The sequence below is a fragment of the Oncorhynchus masou genome, unplaced genomic scaffold (genome assembly GCF_036934945.1).
Source record: "Oncorhynchus masou masou isolate Uvic2021 unplaced genomic scaffold, UVic_Omas_1.1 unplaced_scaffold_1023, whole genome shotgun sequence".
Lineage (NCBI taxonomy): Eukaryota > Metazoa > Chordata > Actinopteri > Salmoniformes > Salmonidae > Oncorhynchus > Oncorhynchus masou.
This window is the reverse complement of record NW_026999918.1, coordinates 197,984-204,151: the sequence shown is the minus strand read 5'-3', so window position 1 is coordinate 204,151 and position 6,168 is coordinate 197,984.

Here is a 6,168-nt window from a genome sequence, read left to right as displayed (position 1 = left end):
GGTCACCACCTGTTTTAACATGGTCACCACCTGTTTTAACATGGTCAGCACCTGTTTTAACATGGTCAGCACCTGTTTTAACATGGTCACCACCTGTTTTAACATGGTCACCGCCTGTTTTAACATGGTCACCACCTGTTTTAACATGGTCAAAGCCTGTTTTAACATGGTCACCGCCTGTTTTAACATGGTCACCACCTGTTTTAACATGGTCAGCACCTGTTTTAACATGGTCAGCACCTGTTTTAACATGGTCACCTGTTTTAACATGGTCACCACCTGTTGTAACATGGTCACCGCCTGTTTTAACATGGGCACAGCCTGTTTTTTAACATGGACCTGCTTTAACATGGATCTGTTTTAACATGGTCACCGCCTGTTTTAACATGGTCAGCACCTGTTTTAACATGGTCAGCACCTGTTTTAACATGGTCAGCACCTGTTTTAACATGGTCACCACCTGTTTTAACATGGTCACCGCCTGTTTAACATGGTCACACTGTTTTAACATGGTCACCGCCTGTTTTAACATGGTCAGCACCTGTTTTAACATGGTCAGCACCTGTTTAACGGTCCTGTTTTAACATGGTCACCGTGTTTAACATGGTCACAACCTGTTTTAACATGGTCACCAACATGGGCACGTGTTTTAACATGGGCACCGCATGTTTTAACATGGACCTGTTTTAACATGGTCACCACCCTGTTTTAACATGGTCATCACCAGTTTTCACATGGTCACCACCTGTTTAACATGGTCACCTCCTGTTTAACATGGTCACCACCTGTTTTAACATGGTCACCACCTGTTTTAACATGGTCACCACCTGTTTTAACATGGTCACCACCTGTTTGGTCACCACCTGTTTACATGGTCACCACCTGTTTAACATGGTCACCACCTGTTTTAACATGGTCACCACCTGTTTAACATGGTCACCACCTGTTTAACATGGTCACCTCCTGTTTAACATGGACACCACCTGTTTAACATGGTCACCACCTGTTTTACATGGTCAACACCTCTTTTAACATGGTCACCATGGACCGTGTTTTAACATGTTCACCACCTGTTTTAACAGGGTCACCACCTGTTTAACATGGTCACCACCTGTTTTAACATGGTCACCACCTATTTTAACATGGTCACCACCTGTTTAACATGGACCTGTTTTAACATGGTCACCACACCTGTTTTAACATGGTCACCACCCTGTTTAACATGGTCACCACCTGTTTAATATCTTCCTGTTTTACATGGTCACCACATATTTTAACATGGACACCACCTTTTAACATGGTCACCACCTGTTTTAACATGGTCTCCACCTATTACAACATGGTCACCACCTGTTTAACATGGACCTGTTTTAACATGGTCACCACCTGTTTTAACATGGTCACCACCTGTTTTGCATGGTCAACACCTTTTTAACATGGAAACATGTTCACCACCTGTTTTAACAGTGTCACCACAAGTTTAACATGGTCAGCACCTATTTTAACATGGTCACCACCTGTTTAACATCTTCCTGTTTCATGGTCACCTCCTGTTTTAACATGGACACCACCTGTTTTAACATGGTCACCTCCTGTTTTAACATGGACACCACCTGTTTTAACATGGACCATTTTAACATGGTCACCACCTGTTTTAACATGGTCATCGCCTATTTAACATGGACCTGTTTAGTTTGGTCACCACCTGTTTTAACATGGTCACCTGTTTTAACATGGTGAACACCTGTTTTAACATGTTCAACACCTGTTTTAAACATGGTCACCACCTGTTTAACATGGTCACCACATGTTTTAACATGGTCACTTCCTGTTTTAATATGGTTACTGCCTGCTTTAACATGGATCTGTTTTAACATGGTCACCACCTGTTTTAACATGGTCAGCACCTGTTTTAACATGGACCTGTTTTAACATGATCACCACCTGTTTAACATGGTCACCACCTGTTTTAACATGGTCACCTCCTGTTTTAACATGGTCACCACCTGTTTAACATGGTCACATGGTCACCACCTGTTTTAACATGGTCATCACCTGTTTAACATGGTCACCACCTTTAACATGGACCTGTTTTAACATGGTCACCACCTGTTTTAACATGGTCACCACCTGTTTTAACATGGTCACCACCTGTTTTAACATGGTCACCACCTGTTTTACATGGTCACCACCTGTTTAACATGGTCACCACCTGTTTTAACATGGTCACCTCCTGTTTTAACATGGTCACCACCTGTTTTAACATGGTCATCACCTGTCTTAACATGGACCTGTTTTAACATGGACCTGTTTTAACATGGACCTGTTTTAACATGGTCACCACCTGTTTTAACATGGTCACCACCTGTTTTAACATGGTCACCACCTGTTTCACGTGGTCACCGCCTGTTTTAACATGGTCACCGCCTGTTTTTTAACATGGTCACCGCCTGTTTTAACATGGTCATCGCCTATTTTAACATGGACCTGTTTCATGGTCACCACCTGTTTTAACATGGTCACCACCTGTTTTAACATGGTCACTTACTTCCTGTTTTAATATGGTCACTGCCTGCTTTAACATGGATCTGTTTTAACATGGACCTGTTTTAGCTTGGTCACACCCTGTTTTAACATGTTCACACGCGTTTTAACATGTTCAACACCTGTTTAAACATAGTCACCTCCTGTTTTAACATGGTCACCACCTGTTTAACATTGTCACCACCTGTTTTAACATGGTCACCACCCTGTTTTAACATGGTCACCACCTGTTTAACATGGTCACCACCTGTTTAACATGGTCACCACCTGGTTTAACATGGTCACCACCTGTTTTAACATGGTCACCACCTGTTTTAACATGGTCGCCACCTGTTTTAACATGTTCACCACCTGTTTTAACAGTGTCACCACCAGTTAACATGGTCACCACCTATTTTTAACATGGTCACCACCTGTTTAACATCTTCCTGTTTTTACATGGTCACCACCTGTTTTAACATGGACCTGTTTAACATGGTCACCACCTGTTTTAACATGGTCACCACCTATTTTAACATGGTCACCACCTGTTTTAACATGGTCACCACCTGTTTTTGCATGGACCTGTTTTACATGGTCACCACCTGTTTTAACATGAATCGGTTTAAACATGGACCTGTTTTAACATGGTCACCACCTGTTTTTACATGGTCACCACCTGTTTTAACATGGTCACTACCTGTTTTAACATGGTCACCACCTGTTTTAACATGGACCTGTTTTAACATGGTCACCACCAGTTTTCACATGGTCACCGCCTTCTTTAACATGGTCACCACCTGCTTTAACATGGTCGTCAACCTGTTTTAACATGGACCTGTTTTAGCTTGGTCACCACCTGTTTTAACATGGTCACCACCTGTTTTAACATTGTCAACACCTGTTTTAACATGTTCAACACCTGTTTAAACATGGTCACCACCTGTTTTAACATGGTCACCACCTGTTTTAACATGGTCACCACCTGTTTAATATTTGTCACTGCCTGCTTTAACATGGATCTGTTTTAACATGGTCACCACCTGTTTTTACATGGTCACCACCTGTTTTAACATGGTCACCACCTGTTTTTACATGGTCACCACCTGTTTAACATGGTCACCACCTGTTTTAACATGGTCACCACCTGTTTTAACATGGACCTGTTTTAACATGGTCACACCTGTTTTTACATGGTCACCACCTGTTTTAACATGGTCACCACCTGCTTTAACATTGTCAACACCTGTTTTAACATGTTCAACACCTGTTTAAACATGGTCACCACCTGTTTTAACATGGTCACCACCTGTTTAACATGGTCACCACCTGTTTTAATATTTGTCACTGCCTGCTTTAACATGGATCTGTTTTAACATGGTCACCATCTGTTTTAACATGGTCACTGCATGTTTTAACATGGTCACTTCCTGTTTTAATATGGTCACTTCCTGTTTTAACATGGTCACCGCTTCGTTTAACATGGACCTGTTTACATGGTCAGCACCTGGTTTAACATTGTCACCACCTGTTTTAACATGATCACCACCTGTTTAACATGGTCACCTCCTGTTTTAACATGGACCTGTTTTAACATGGACCCTGTTTTAGCTTGGTCACCACCTGTTTTAACATGGTCACCACCTGTTTTAACATGGTCACCACCTGTTTTAACATGGTCACCACCTGTTTTAACATGATCACCACCTGTTTAACATGGTCACCTCCTGTTTTAAATGGTCACCACCTGTTTTAACATGGACCTGTTTTAACATGGACCTGTTAACATGGACCTCTTTTAACATGGTCACCACCTAATTTTAACATGGTCACTTCCTGTTTTAATATTTGTCACTGCCTGCTTTAACATGGATCTGTTTTAACATGGTCACCACCTGTTTTAACATGGACCTGTTTTAACATGGACCTGGTTTAACATGATCACCACCTGTTTAACATGGTCACCTCCTGTTTTAACATGGTCACCACCCTTTTAACATGGTCACTGCATGTTTTAACATGGTCACTTCCGTTTTAATATGGTCACTTCCTGTTTTAACATGGTCACCGCCAGTTTAACATGGACCTGTTTTACATGGTCAGCACCTGTTTAACAGGGTAAATACCTGTTTAACATCTTCCTGTTTAACATGGTCACCTCCTGTTTTAACATGGTCACCACCTGTTTTAACATGGTCACCACCAGTTTTAACATGGTCACCACCAGTTTTAACATGGTCACCACCTGTTTTAACATGGTCACCACCTGTTTAACATCTTCCTTTTTTACATGGTCAGCACCTGTTTTAACAGGGTAAATACCTGTTTAACATCTTCCTGTTTAACATGGTCACCTCCTGTTTTAACATGGTCACCACCTGTTTTAACATGGTCACCACCAGTTTTAACATGGTCACCACCTGTTTTAACATGGTCACCACCTGTTTAACATCTTTCTTTAACATGGTCACCACCTGTTTTAACATGGACCTGTTTTAACATGGACCTGTTAACATGGACCCTCTTTTAACATGGTCACCACCTGTTTTAACATGGTCACTTCCTGTTTTAATATTTGTCACTGCCTGCTTTAACATGGATCTGTTTTAACATGGTCACCACCTGTTTTAACATGGACCTGTTTTAACATGGACCTGGTTTAACATGATCACCACCTGTTTAACATGGTCACCTCCTGTTTTAACATGGTCACCACCCTTTTAACATGGTCACTGCATGTTTTAACATGGTCACTTCCTGTTTTAATATGGTCACCAATTGTTTTAACATGGTCACCACCTGTTTTAACATTGTCAACACCTGTTTTAACATGTTCAACACCTGTTTAAACATGGTCACCACCTGTTTTAACATGGTCACCACCTGTTTTAACATGGTCACCACCTGTTTTAATATTTGTCACTGCCTGCTTTAACATGGATCTGTTTTAACATGGTCACCATCTGTTTTAACATGGTCACTGCATGTTTTAACATGGTCACTTCCTGTTTTAATATGGTCACTTCCTGTTTTAACATGGTCACCGCCTGTTTAACATGGACCTGTTTACATGGTCAGCACCTGTTTTAACATTGTCACCACCTGTTTAACATGATCACCACCTGTTTAACATGGTCACCTCCTGTTTTAACATGGACCTGTTTTAACATGGACCTGTTTTAGCTTGGTCACCACCTGTTTTAACATGGTCACCACCTGTTTTAACATGGTCACCACCTGTTTTAACATGATCACCACCTGTTTAACATGGTCACCTCCTGTTTTAACATGGTCACCACCTGTTTTAACATGGACCTGTTTTTAACATGGACCTGTTAACATGGACCTCTTTTAACATGGTCACCACCTGTTTTAACATGGTCACTTCCTGTTTTAATATTTGTCACCGCCTGCTTTAACATGGATCTGTTTAACATGGTCACCACCTGTTTTAACATGGACCTGTGTTTTTAACATGGACCTGGTTTAACATGATCACCACCTGTTTAACATGGTCACCTCCTGTTTTAACATGGTCACCACCCTTTTTAACATGGTCACTGCATGTTTTAACATGGTCACTTCCTGTTTTAATATGGTCACTTCCTGTTTTAACATGGTCACCGCCAGTTTAACATGGACCTG